The 13,517-nt window shown below is 49.3% G+C and overlaps 1 pseudogene; it reads right to left on the bottom strand.

Annotated features, from left to right (window-relative positions):
- Positions 1-9,831: 9,831 nt before the first annotated feature.
- LOC129151489 (GTPase IMAP family member 2-like) lies at positions 9,832-11,991 on the bottom strand (annotated as a pseudogene).
- Positions 11,992-13,517: the final 1,526 nt, after the last annotated feature.

Raw genomic sequence — 13,517 nt, 5'->3', positions numbered from 1 at the left:
TATCTCTCCTTGCCCCCTCTCGCATGTAGGAACTCCATCTCCTGTTTCTTGAGAATCCTGACATGTCCCTAACTCAGTCCCCAGCCCTGAACCCAGCCACTCTCCTTCCCACTGCCTCCACCCAACCTGTGGCAACACACTCCTGCCCTGAGGTCCTCAAGGCCCTCACTCAACCTCAGGCAGGACTCTCAAATCTTTCTATCTCTAATCCTGACTTAACTCTGTGTGTGGATGGAAGCTCGTGCCTAGAGCCCCAGGGTTGTCAGAAAGCTTCCTATGTGGTAGTAACACTTGAGCGGACCCTGGAGGAGGCCTTCATAAATAACAAGATCGCCCTTCCAAAGGCTCAGGTAGGGGGCCATTGCCAAACAGGTCCACTGGTCTTTGCACATTAGACTGCTGACACTTTGGAGGTTCCTTGAACCCCTCTTCACCTTGCCCACACTGCGAGAAGCAGTCATGAGTGCCTGCTCCTCCTGCTCCACTTGTGCAGCTGTCTCACCCCAGGGAGGAATGCGCCCCAACTTTCCTACCCATCAAATGAGGGGATACCTTCCAGGACAGGACTGGCAGGTAGACTTCACCCATATGCCTTCTTCCCCACAAGAAGACCAAATATCTGCTTACCATGATAGATACCCTGACAGGGTGGGTAGAGGCTTTCCCTACCTGCAAGGAAACTGCTGAGGTTGTGGCTGAGACCTTGATAACACACATAATCCATAGGTTAGACCTCCACACCTCCATACAATCAGACAATGGCCCAGCTTTTATATCAAGGGTCGTTCAACAGGTTAGCACCTCACTTGGCATCTCCTGGAAACTTCACATAGCCCACCACCCACAGTCATCGGGTAAGATAGAGAGGATCAACAGCCTCCTTAAAGACCATCTAACTAAACGCTCTCTAGAAATTCGAAGCTCCTGGCAGGACCTTCTGCCCATGGCCCTGACTGGAATCCGGGCTACACCAAGGAGCCCCACCTTTTTACCTGCCCTTACTCAAGCAACTGCTCTGGGAACATGCTGACAGCAGACCAAGACTCCTGAGGACAAGCCCTCAAGCTGTGGGACTCATTCCTCCTCAAGAACCTTACCCCCCAGGTTGTATTTCAGCTCCAGGCCCAGAAAAGCAGCAAAACCAGACAAGTGACGCTGTGGCAGCCTCAGGACCAGCCTTTACCTCCCAAGTGACTCAACAGGATCACTCTCGAGACTTCACCAACCAGTCCCTTGGGAAATTATGCTACTGCACTCCTTGTCCAGCCTCCCATCATTAGGCCAACTGGTGTCTATTCCTTTAATTTTGCTCTTTAGCCCCTTTCTCATGTGCTGTTTCACTAGCCTTTGCAGAATAGAATGCAGGCGTTCACCAACCAGAATGTGGGATAGATCTGGCCCTCAATTCAGAACCTTGCATCAGAATCCTTGAGACTCCAGGTAGATGCCCCTAAAGATGCCCCCTCTCAGCAGGACGTAGCTATGGAAAACGGACCTTCAGCCCCTGACCTTGCCCATACTAACAATTTTTTTATAATATCAAAACAAGAGAGATATTTGGGACTCTCTATACTGTGGAACTGTACCTTGAAACAAGTGCCCCAAATCTCCACAGGGTAGGGTGACACATATTTAGTGAATACCTCCTGTACACCAGGAATGTAGTCCAAAATGCTGAGCAAGGAGAAGCCTCTTGGCACCCACTATGGTGGCAACATATGTTAGTCCACTGAGACAGCAAATGATCCTTTATAATAAAAGCTTAATATGCAAATTGCCCCCTTAACTGGGAATTTGACCGGGAGTTCAAATGCGAGTTGAACCTAGGGGTGGGGCTGGCCCACCAACCACCCGAGGCCCCTCCTTCCCCCGGCCATCCCTGCCCTGATCTCCCCCCTCCCTGCCCCCTGAAACCCCAATCAGGTGCAGGGCCAGCTGACCAACCACAGGGAGTCCCTGGCTGGTGGCGGCAGGCAGGCAGCCAGGGAAAGGGAGGCCCCAGCTGGCAGCCAGCACCCACTAGGGACCCTACTGGTGCACGAATTTCATGCACTGGGCCTCTAGTCAAAGCATAAGTAATATATTAATACATTGCTGTGGGAATACTCAGAATGAAATTGGTGTAAATTTTATTGATGTCTTGAATGAGATAGAAATGTTTCTATAATAAAGGTCAGATAAAAGGTGAATTCTCACATGGATTATTTGGCTGCTCTGAATCCTCTGTTGTAAACAGGCACCATGGAGTTTCCCCACTGTGTTCTCTGCATCATAGGGAAGGGCCAGTAGGCATTCCTATCACCCCTTCTCGCTCAGGTTCCAGTTCGGGTTTGCCCCTGGGGTCTTCAGCTGGTACTCCATCATGAGAGGTTTAGGCCAAATATGGATTAAAATTCTTACCTGACATGTTCAAAGATTTAAAAATATCTTTACCACCAACTTGAAATTTCCCCCCTGAGTTTACAACATTTCTTCATAGATTCGGGAATTCTTTTATACATACAACTGGAGGCCCAGTGCACGAAATTCGTGCACAGAGGGGGGTTGTCCCTCAGCCCAGCCTGTACCCTCTCCAATATGGGACCCCTCAAGGGATGTCTGACTGCCCAGTGGGATTGGGCCTAAACGGGCAGTCGGACATCCCTCTCCTAATCTAGGACTGCTGGCTCCCAACTGCTTGCCTGCCTGCCTTCCTGATTGCCCCTAACCGCTTCTGCCTGCCAGCCTGATCACCCCCTATCCACTCTGCTGCCAGTCTGTTTGCCCCCAACTTCCCTCCTCTGCTGGCCTGGTCACCCCTAACTGCCCTCTCCTGCAGGGTTGATCACCTCCAAGTGCCCTCCCTTGCAGGCCTGGTCCTTCTCAACTGCCCTCCCTTGCAGGCCGGGTGCCTCCCAACTGCCCTCTCCTGCTCGCCATCTTGTGGTGGCCATCTTGTGTCCACGTGGGGGTCAGGATCTTTGACCACATGGGGGCAGCTATATTGTGTGTTGCAGTGACGATCAATCTGTATATTACTCTTTTATTAGATAGGATAGAGGCCTAGTACAGGGGTGGGGGCCAGCTGGTTTGCCCTGAAGGGTGTCCCTGATCAGGTGGGGGTTCCCTTGGGGTGTGGGGCGGCCTTAGCAAGGTGCCTGTGGTGGTTTGCAGGCTGGCCACGACCCCTGGCAACCCAAGTGGAGGCCCTAGTATCTGGAATTTATTTTCCTTCTACAATTGAAACTTTGTAGCCTGGAGTGGAGCCATGCCTGGGGCTCCCTCTGAGGCCGGCAGCCATTTCTGTTGGGGTTATAATTGGAATTCTGTTGCCTTAAGCGGGTGGGCCCGGCCAGCTTGTGCGGAAAGCTTTGCTTCCCCTGTTGCGGCCAGCAACCCTGGCCTGCTCTCTCAAGCTCCATTCTGCTGCCATTTGTTTGAATTTGTTTACCTTCTATAATTGAAACTTTGTAGCTTGAGTGGAGGCTTAGGAATGGAAAGGGCAGGTGGAAAGCTTGGCTTCTCCTGTTACCTAGGAAACCTTGCTCTCTGTGGCTGTAGCTATTTTGGATTGGGTTAATTTGCATGCTCGCTGTCATTGGATGGTGGGTGTGTCGGAGGTATGGCCAATTTGCATATTTGTCTATTATTAGGTAGGATGCTCTCTGGGCAGTGTCTTATATCTCACTTTTCTTATAGCTCTAAAGAAAACTACTTGGGGAAAGGTTTGCATATGGGGGGTGCACTGAGAAAAGAGCAGGGAGAGGAGGAACCATAATTGACACTTCCAGGAACCCCAGATTCACCCCAAATGCTCACTATGAGACGCCACACTTCCTGTGGGAGTCCCAAGTGGAAAACATCAGATGGAGGAACTGAACAAAAATAAGAGGGAGAAGAAGAATCTGTAATGAAACAAATTTCTTGAGTAATCTTTTTGGGAAGAAAGAGAGGAATTTCAACTCAGATGCTACTCCCATATGGTCACCTGAACACAGCTGCATTCCTGGGCACTTGGAACTCCTTAGACAATGGAGACTAAAAGTATTTTTAAAATCTAATTTAATTAGCCCTTTTGTTTGTTTTGTATGTGTCCCTCATTTCAGACAATAAAAGGACATTCTTTAATCCTCTTCCTGTTTGCCATACACAATAATAAACTCAAAATAGGTAAAAGACTTAAATGTAAGGCATGAAACCATAAAAATCTTAGAGGAGAATATTGGCAGTAAAATCTCTGACATTTCCTGTAGCAATATGTTATGGATACATCTCCTAGGATAAAGGAAATTAGGGAGAAAATAAACAAATGTGACTACATAAAAATAAAAAGCTTCTGCACAGCAAAATAAACCACCATCAAAATGAAAAGAAAACCACTGTATGGGAAAACATATTTGCCAGTGATGCATCTGATAAGGGGTTAATATCTAAAATATATAAAGTACTCATACAACTCAATTAAAGGAAGACAAATTAAAAAATGGGCAGTAGACTTGAATAGACATTTCTTCAAAGAGGACATACAAATGGACAAGAGACATATAAAAAATGCTCAAAGTTATTAGTCATCATAGAAATGCAAATTAAAACCACACTTGTCAGAATAGCTATCATAAAAAAAAATAACAAACAACAAGTGTTGGCAAGGATGTAGAGAAAAGGGAACACTATCTCACTTCTGGTGGGGATGCAAATTGGTGCAGCCACTATGGAAAACAGTATGGGATTTCTTTAGAAAATTAAAAATGGAACTTCCTTTTTTCCCACCAATCCCACTTTTGGGAATATATCCTAAAAATCTCAAAACACCAATCAGACAGAGACCTAGAAAGATGGCGGCAGAGGTGAAAGGCTGATCTGTTGCCTCGCATGGCAGTTTCGGAAATACAACTGAAACATGGACTTGTGAGGGTGGCGACTGCTGCTCATGTCTCCCCAGACCGGGCGGCTGCTCCTCTCAGTAAGCACCGCAGCCGGGGCCATGGGCTCATGGGCGCCGCGGCAGCTGCTGTGGCGGCGGCCGCGGACTCGGCGCAGCGGCTCTCGGTGAAGGAAGAGACCATCTTTCTGCAGGAGGGGCTCATCCGCATCACCGACCTGGCCGAGCTGCCCAGAGAGATCCTCGGGGCCCCGGAGGCCGCCAACACCGATTTGGAGGATTCTTAGGATTTCCCATCTTACATTCAAGTCCTCTAGCCATTTTGACAGAGGAGAACCAAGAAGGCGGCAAAGTTAAACAAAGGAACTGCGAACTGCGCCGCGCACAGCAATTTCAGGGGCAGGACTGGAGGACGGAGCTTCTGCCACCCAGAACTACAGGAGAGATGGCTGAATGGTAGATTTACAGCTAAGAGGGAAGAGGAAACCAGCGAAATCAGAGGAGATGAGGTGCGGAGGCGCGTTGGTCGGGCTGGCAGTGGGGGAAGAGGGCTTTTGTTCCAAACCTAAGGGAGATTAGCTCCCCATCACCCTGAAATCCAGCTTCTGGGGACGCGAGGGAGACCCAGACGCCTGCGGGGAGAGGCGGGACTCTTGCGGAGGTGCGCCCAGCAATCAGTGTTTGCTGTGCTGGAGTGCGGAACAAGGGGGCTTAGAAACATGGAAGGCAGAAGGAGCAGACTCGCAGCCATTGGGGTTCGCCGTGCCATGGCCTGTTGGTGCCCTGAGACTCCACCCCGCCCTGGGACCTACCCCGCCCTGGGACCCGCCCTGCACCTTTTGAAGACCCGCCCCGCAAGTCTTGCAGGCGCATCTGCGCTCCAAGCAACGGCTTATGCATGTGGGTGGCCTGCCCTCTGGCAGCGTGATCAGATGAACTGCTGTTCTAGTCGGACTGCTCCAGGGCCACTCAGACAGGCGGAGGAATCTACAGTTTTTGCTGTAATCCCTGCTGAGTGCCTAAGGCAGTAGCTGATCTACACCCCATTGGAGGCCCAGAGGCGAGGGCATCTAGTGGTCTGTGGGAGATGGTACCGGATTTCAACCGCACGCATAAGGGACACATTCCACAGGCAGATTCAGTGAGCGCCGAAGCCTTGCTGCACCAAGGCCCGGCCCATGGACTTGTCTCCTGCATGGCAACTCTTCCTTTGTAGACATTGAGGGCCCTCCCGGTGACACCAACAACAATCGGGACTTGGATATGCAGGGGAGGGCCAAGATGGAGGCGTGGGGCGGAGGCCTGATTGTTGCCTACCATGACAACTTTGAGACTGCGATGGGAGAGCGGAGCGGACACCATCCAGAACCACCAGAGGTCTGGCTGAGTGGATGCTCTACAATTAGAATAAAAGAGGGGTATGCGGGATGATGCTGATGCCGGTGTCCCAAAGACCACACTTTAAGAACTGCGGCTCGGGCGACACAATGGCGGCCTGGAACGTGCTCGGCGCGGTTCCCCCGGTGGTCTCTGGCTGAGGGGACGGCTCCGCTGGCTGCCGAGCACGGACAGACGAGCCCCTATGAGACATGGGGTGGAAGACTCCGCGCTTGCTGGCCTCCGAGTCCTTCAAGAATCTCAATGCCCCGGAGGCGGCCCGGTGCGCATGCTCAGCGACCGGCCGCCGCTGCAGACCTAAGGGACGACGCAGCGACACTGGACTAGCCCGCTGCCGCGCACCGGGCACACCGGAGCTTCGCTGAGCCGCCGCCCAACGAGTTCTGCAGCGGCCGTCCTGGAGCTCTGGGAAAATGGCTGAAGGAATTGCTGAGAGGGAATTGACCAACAGGAATTGGGATCAAGAAGACGAAACCCCGCTGGGACCCGGGTGCGGGCGAGGTTGCGCCCCTCTGGGCTCGGGTGTGGTCACTCGCCTCTGGGTCTAGGTGAGGCCTCACGTCCCTGGGTCTGGGTGAGGCCACGTGCCCCTGGGTCCAAGTGAAGCCGGATTCCGGGTCAGGGTGAGGCCATGTGCCACTGGACCCGGATGACGCTGGGTCCCGTGCCCAGGTGAGGCCACGCGCCCCTGGGTCTGGGAGAGGCCACGCGCCCCTGGATCCGGGTGAGGCCATGTGTCCCTGGATCCGGGTGAGGCCTCGCGCTCCTGGGACCGGGTGAGGCCACGTGCCCCTGGGTCTGGGAGAGGCCACGCGCCCCTGGGTCCAGGTGAGGCCACGTGTCCCTGGATCCGGGTGAGGCCTCGCGCGCCTAGGCCCGGGAGAGGCCACGTGCCCCTGGGTCTGGGAGAGGCCACGCGCCCCTGGTTCCGGGTGAGGCCATGTGTCCCTGGATCCGGGTGAGGCCTCGCGCGCCTAGGTCCAGGTGAGGCAACGTGCCCCTGGGTCTGGGAGAGGCCACGCGCCCCTGGTTCCGGGTGAGGCCATGTGTCCCTGGATCCGGGTGAGGCCTCGCGCACCTAGGTCCAGGTGAGGCCACGCGCCCCTGGGTCTGGGAGAGGCCACGAGCTCCTGGGTCCGGGTGAGGCCTCGCGCACCTAGGCCCGGGTGAGGCCACGTGCTCCTGGGTCTGGGAGAGGCCACGCGCCCCTGGGTCCGGGTGAGTCCATGTGTCCCTGGGTATGGGAGAGGCCACGCGCCCCCGGGTCCGGGTGAGGCCATGTGTCCCTGGATCCGGGTGAGGCCTCGTGCACCTAGGCCCGGGCGTGGCCACGTGCCCCTGGGTCTGGGTGAGGCCACGCTCCCCTGGGTCTGGGTGAGGCCATGTGTCCCTGGATCCGGGTGAGGCCTCGCGCACTTAGGCCCGGGTGAGGCCACGTGCCCCTGGGTCTGGGTGAGGCCACGCACCCCTGGGTCTGGGTGAGGCCATGTGTCCCTGGATCTGGGTGAGGCCTCGCGCACTTAGGCCCGGGTGAGGCCACGTGCCCCTGGGTCTGGGAGAGGCCACGTGCCCCTTAGTCCAGGTGAAGCCGTGCCCCTGGGTCCGGCCGAGACCAAACCGGAGGGAGTCGGACCTCCGTTACCACCATTTGTCCACCATCCAGAGCTGAGGGGTCAGTGCTGACATGTACACATAAGGAACTGGTGGACATTGAAATTGGGTCTCAAAAGTACTGTTGGTCCAGAAAGAAACTCACTACAGACTGATTCATTTGCCTGTCAGCATAACCATTATTGCTCATCTCACATTCAGTTCTTATAAGTATATATCTAGTGACATATGATCTCGCTCATCTAGGGTAAATGATGAACAACATAGACTGAGGAACAAGAACAGAACCACAAACAAGGAGGCATCGATTGGACTATCAGGCCTCAGAGGGAGGATAGGGGAGGGTGGGGGGAGGGGGAGAGTTCTACCAAAGGACTTGTGTGCATGCATATGAGCCTATCCAACGGTTAAGTTCAACAGGGGGTTGGGGCATGCGTGGGGAGGGGGATGGGATGGGAATGGGCGGATGAGGACAAATATGTGACACCTTAATCAATAAAGAAATAAAAAAAAAACAATCAGAAAAAATGTATGCATCCTTATGTTCAGAGCAGTGTTATTTACAATAGCTAAGACATGGAAACAGCCTAAGTCCCCAATCAGTAGATGAGTGGATAAAAATGCTGTTGACATTTACACTGTGGCAGTCTATAAAAAAGAGGAATCTCTTACCCTTTGGGACAGCATGGATAGACCTAGAAAATATTATGCTAAGTGAAATAAGCCAAACTGAGAAAGTCAAATACCATATAACCTCACTTATTTGTGGAATATAATGAACAAAATTAATTGACCAACCCAATAAGACATGAAACATGGAGGCATGGAACAAACTGACATACCTTGATGTGGGGTTGGAGGGATTAAAAGAGATAAACCAAAGAACTCATATACTTATATTTGTAGCCCATAGACACAGGCAAAGGGGTAGTGAAGATGTGGGTGGGGAGGGGCTTGAAGGACGGGAGAAAAGGGGGGAAATAGGAGATATCTGTAATACTATCAAAAATAAAAATATATTAAAATAAACAAACAAATAAATAAATAATAAAACTGTGTACGTATAATCAAAAGGGAGACATAATAATGTAATAAGTGCACTTTAGGCCTTTGCAAAGTTGATTATATTCAGTTTTATGTGTCTTTAAAACTCTTCTGAAGTCACAGGATTCCTGTGGAAGGAAGTTTTAGTTGCTGCTCAGCTGCAGGTTCCTTTCTTGCCAGGCTACCTGCATGTTTAGATCTGCACTGTGGGTCCTGCCTGGCCTGAGTTGGAGTCTGGCAAGTAGCAGCAGAACAGGACTGAATTCTCTCCCTGTTGGCACCTCACAAGGAGAAGCCAAGGGAGACAAATTGAAAAATGTGTTGAATACCATGTCTCTGGTCAAAGGACTTACATGATGAGCTGGTCCTCAATCCAAAAGTGTTCAAGTTTCTGCAGGAAACCCTCCATCCCACCCCAAAGCCTTCAGAATATCTACCCTGGGGCTTATGTGATTAATTGTTTTGTGTGTAGAAATCAACTCTTATGACTGATGCCAGATGTGTGAGTGTGTCTGCGTATAGTTAGTGGGCATAATTGGTGTCATTGTTGAAAAGACAGAATTAAAGACATGGGATCTCAGGAGCTTTACAGATTATTTATTATTGTTATTTTATTACATTCAGTAGCAATCATAGTATTTTAAAGAAGAAAAGGAGTTTTCAGGAACATAAGTCTGCTTTAGACAGTTTCAAACAGGAGAAATTTTATGTTTACAGCTTTCAAAAGGTTTTGGTATTATATGTCAAAACAAACAGTAACTTAAAATAAGTTGGCTCATTAATAAATTGAGCAATGTTAAGAAATAACACTTTGCAGAATCTCAGATATTTACTCGTTTCAGGCACTGCATTACACAGAGGAGGCCCTGTGATTCACCACTGTATTCCAGTGATGAATAATTACTGATCCATCACTGTCATCTAGGAGTCTTGCATTCTGCAACAATGGTCTTTCTGGGAAATATCAATAATTTTCTGAGGATAATGGACAAATTGCACATACTACAGAATAAGCAGTAAAAAAATTTGAATATTTTGAGCAATACACAAAATATCAGAATTAGCAATCTGACAAACAAGCAAATGCAAATTAGGGCTATTTTTTAGGCAATTTTCCTTCGCCATGGTTATGCAAGGTCTCTGAATTTCCATGTACTTTTTAAGACTCCCTTTGAAATCCTTTAATCTTTCCTCTGACCGCTCAGGTCCACATTCTGACCCTGTCACTAGGCTGTAAAGCTAATTGGTATAGTGGTCACTTTTTTTCTCCATTATCAGGCCCTCAATCAAGTCCATTAGCTCCTTCACTTGGTTATCCCGATCACTCCCTTTTGCTCATTTATTAAAGCCACATGCTCACCCCCCACACGCTGTCACCAGCTTGCCTAGAGCTTTATTTTCTGAGTCGTCGATGTAATACATCAAGGATTCTCCACCAAGGTCTTCCTTGTGGGTGGACAATTGTGTGTCTCATGGCATCCTCTCCAAAGATCTCCTTGACTCTCTGTGCGGCCTGCTGGTCCTGGGTGGTGAATCGGTCCCACTGCGTCATCAGGAGTAGCACATGGGGTCCTGGGGCCAACAGCAGGTAGCACCTGTGCACCTCTGTGTACAGGAGATCAGAGTGGTCCTTCCCAGAAAACATATCTGGCATGTCAATAATGACCATCTCTCTCTCACCCCAGCTTCCTCGACTTTCACTGCAGGTCTTAGTGAAGGTCTGGGCGCAGAGCTGGGACACAAAGGCTCGCTTCCCCAAGATGCTGTTCCCTGTGGCACTTTTACCAGTTCAGGTTTGCTGACCAGAATGATTCTCAGCTCTGATCCTCTGCTGGGTTGGTCCTGTTGAGAGCAAGTTTACTGTGTTATTACTGTACTGATCATGCCAATGGAATATTTTTAATGATCATATGTTAGTCTCACATTATGGGAAAATACACTCTCGCATATATTGCACTTGTGAAATAGAAGCTAACTAACTCCTTATCAAATAAAATAAATTAATCATGGGAATTTTTGTTTTCATTTTTATAAATTTAATTTATTTTTCCCATCGCCATTTATCCCCTCTATGGGTTTCTCTAGGACTATAGCATAATGCCATGTTGGATACTAGACAAATATACTTGAGGAGGGGGGATTAAGATGTATTTAGAAACACATTTCATTATGCAAGGTTTGCCTGAATCACTCTGTTCTGGCGCCTCTGAAAGACTAACTTTTTGAGGATCAGAGAAGTGGTGCCAAACTGTGGGTCCAACCTCCATGGGGGTTAAGTACCCTGACTCTGTTCCAAAGCCAGAAAAAGCTCCTCTGCTCTCCACTGGGCAGAGGTGTGGTCATGACCACCACTGAAATGGCTGGACCAGGGAAATAGGGCATGAGCAGTATAAAACTATTCTGTAATGCAGGAGTGGGGAACTTTTTCTCTGCCCAGGGCCATTTGGATATTTAAGCATCATTATCAGGCCATATAAAATTACCAACTTAAAAATTAGCATGCTTTATTTGGTCAAACATTTAATTAACTCATTCCTAATGCCTTGGCAGGGCCAGACCAAATGATTTTGAGGGCCTTATATGGCCCACCCTGCTCTAATGAAGAAACAGCTCATCTGCACTAATAAAAGAGAAAGATGCAAATTGACCATACCTTCGCAATGGCCACCAGCCAATCAGGAGTGGGCATGCAAATTAACCCAACAAAGATGGTGGGTTAATTTGCATACACAGGTGCTGAGCGGCTGGTGGCGGGACACTTGTGTCGTCACCATGGCGACAATGCAGGCATTCCGCACCACCCAGCCACTCAGGGCCTCTGGACAGCATGGGAAGGTGGAAAGGAGGCTCTGGAGCAAAGGCAGAAAGGTGGCTCCAGGCTGAGTAAAGGCTGTGCCAGCAGCCAAAGGAAGGAAGCCTCTTCTTGCACGAATCTTACATCGGGCCTCTAGTAGCTTATATTTTGCCTAGAGAGGACAGCATGATTTTTACATAAAGTAGACACAGAATATGGCAGAACAGACACATACACCGGAAGTCACTTTCTTATCCGAGTAGCTGCATTCATTTTGGTCCATTGCAGCTCCTGAGGGATAGAGAGATAGGAGACCAATAAAACAGCAACAACAACCTGTTATTGTTAGTTCTGAATCATGAAAGACCCTTATATTCCTAGAGCAGGTTCTACAGCCATGCCTCATTTGTTTACACGAAGCTGATAAGGTGAATGGAAAGAGAATTACTCGGTATTTTATAGAGAAATCAGGTCATTTGTCTAAAGTCACCCAAAGAGTATCTTGTTTGAATCTGGCAGCATATCCAAAGGGACAAGGCACAGAAAACGTAGGCTACACATTAATGCCCAAACTCTTCCCAGTGCGCACAATTTATTGGCTTTGTGCTAAGGAACCCCTCTTTGCCAGTAATGTGTAAACTAAGTTACATGAAGTTTACTGTTCTTGTAAACTGGTTTCTGTTCAACCAAGGGCAGTCATTCTAAACCATTTCCCTTAAAATAGGATGAATTTGTTGTTAAAATGTCTTTTTTGAGCACAGCCTGGGAACTGCAGAACTTTTCCCAAATGTGGGCTTACCTGACTGACTGATAAGACACACAAGGCTCCCTGTTCAAACTTGTGCATTGGCAGTTCAGCTCCAAGAGTAAAAGAAAACAAAACAAAAACCTGCTTCTGTCTTCTTCTCTGTCATCTCTGTGGATGGGAAAGATGTCAATAGAGAAAACAATCTTAACTGGAAATAAAGGCAGGGGCCCCAGGGAAGTTGGTCCATTCGATTCCTTGCCACTGGGGCTGTGTCCTCACACTCTCAAGCCTCCTAAATGTGAAGTCACCTGAGAAAGAATTCAACCTCATTCACACCTGATAGCATTAACTGTTGTAAAGGCAGCCACTTGGGGGAGGAGAGAGAGCATGGGTCAGGAGACACCTCTGTGAGGGGACAATACAGAGGGAGACAACAGAAGGGGAAGCCTGAGAAAAGCTGTGTTGTTAGAGTCAGATGGAGAGTAACAGACACTAACCACCCAGCACTGTGAGCTCACTCACTGGTGGCGTCCCTGGCACCCCTGCTTTTCTTTCCCATCCAGCTCTGTCATTTCAGGGAACACACCTGTCGGGGACAACGATGTACGTAGTGTCTCCAATAATAATGTGCAGTGTCTGCATTCAGGATGATCAATTCACAGAGACAAGTTAAAATTCTTCAAATGCTCTCTTTCCTTGTTTTCGTGACAATCATCAAAGCAGGGGAGACTGCCTTTGAATTCCCAGACTAGTAGTGAGGTGTGTTGCTCTCTGTCCCCAGCCATCCATGAGGTATAATCACGGGGCTCTAACCTCACTATCAGGGGGCCTGGGACATGCAGGGGAACCGTGGACATGGGTGAACACCACTTTTGTTTCACACTGTTATCACCTTGTTTTGAATTCTTCCTTGGGTCTTCACTGGGCAGCCTCTTAAGTGTGCTTAAAGTACAAAACAATATGGCCAACTCCCGATTAATGTCAGTTCTCTATTTCTAAAAACACAACCATCTGTGTCAAAGTACCAACAGGGACCTATTTCCTAACTTTAATATGTAAAA

The sequence above is a fragment of the Eptesicus fuscus genome, chromosome 14 (genome assembly GCF_027574615.1).
Source record: "Eptesicus fuscus isolate TK198812 chromosome 14, DD_ASM_mEF_20220401, whole genome shotgun sequence".
Classification (NCBI taxonomy): Eukaryota; Metazoa; Chordata; class Mammalia; order Chiroptera; family Vespertilionidae; genus Eptesicus; species Eptesicus fuscus.
This window is presented reverse-complemented; position numbering and strand designations above follow the sequence as displayed.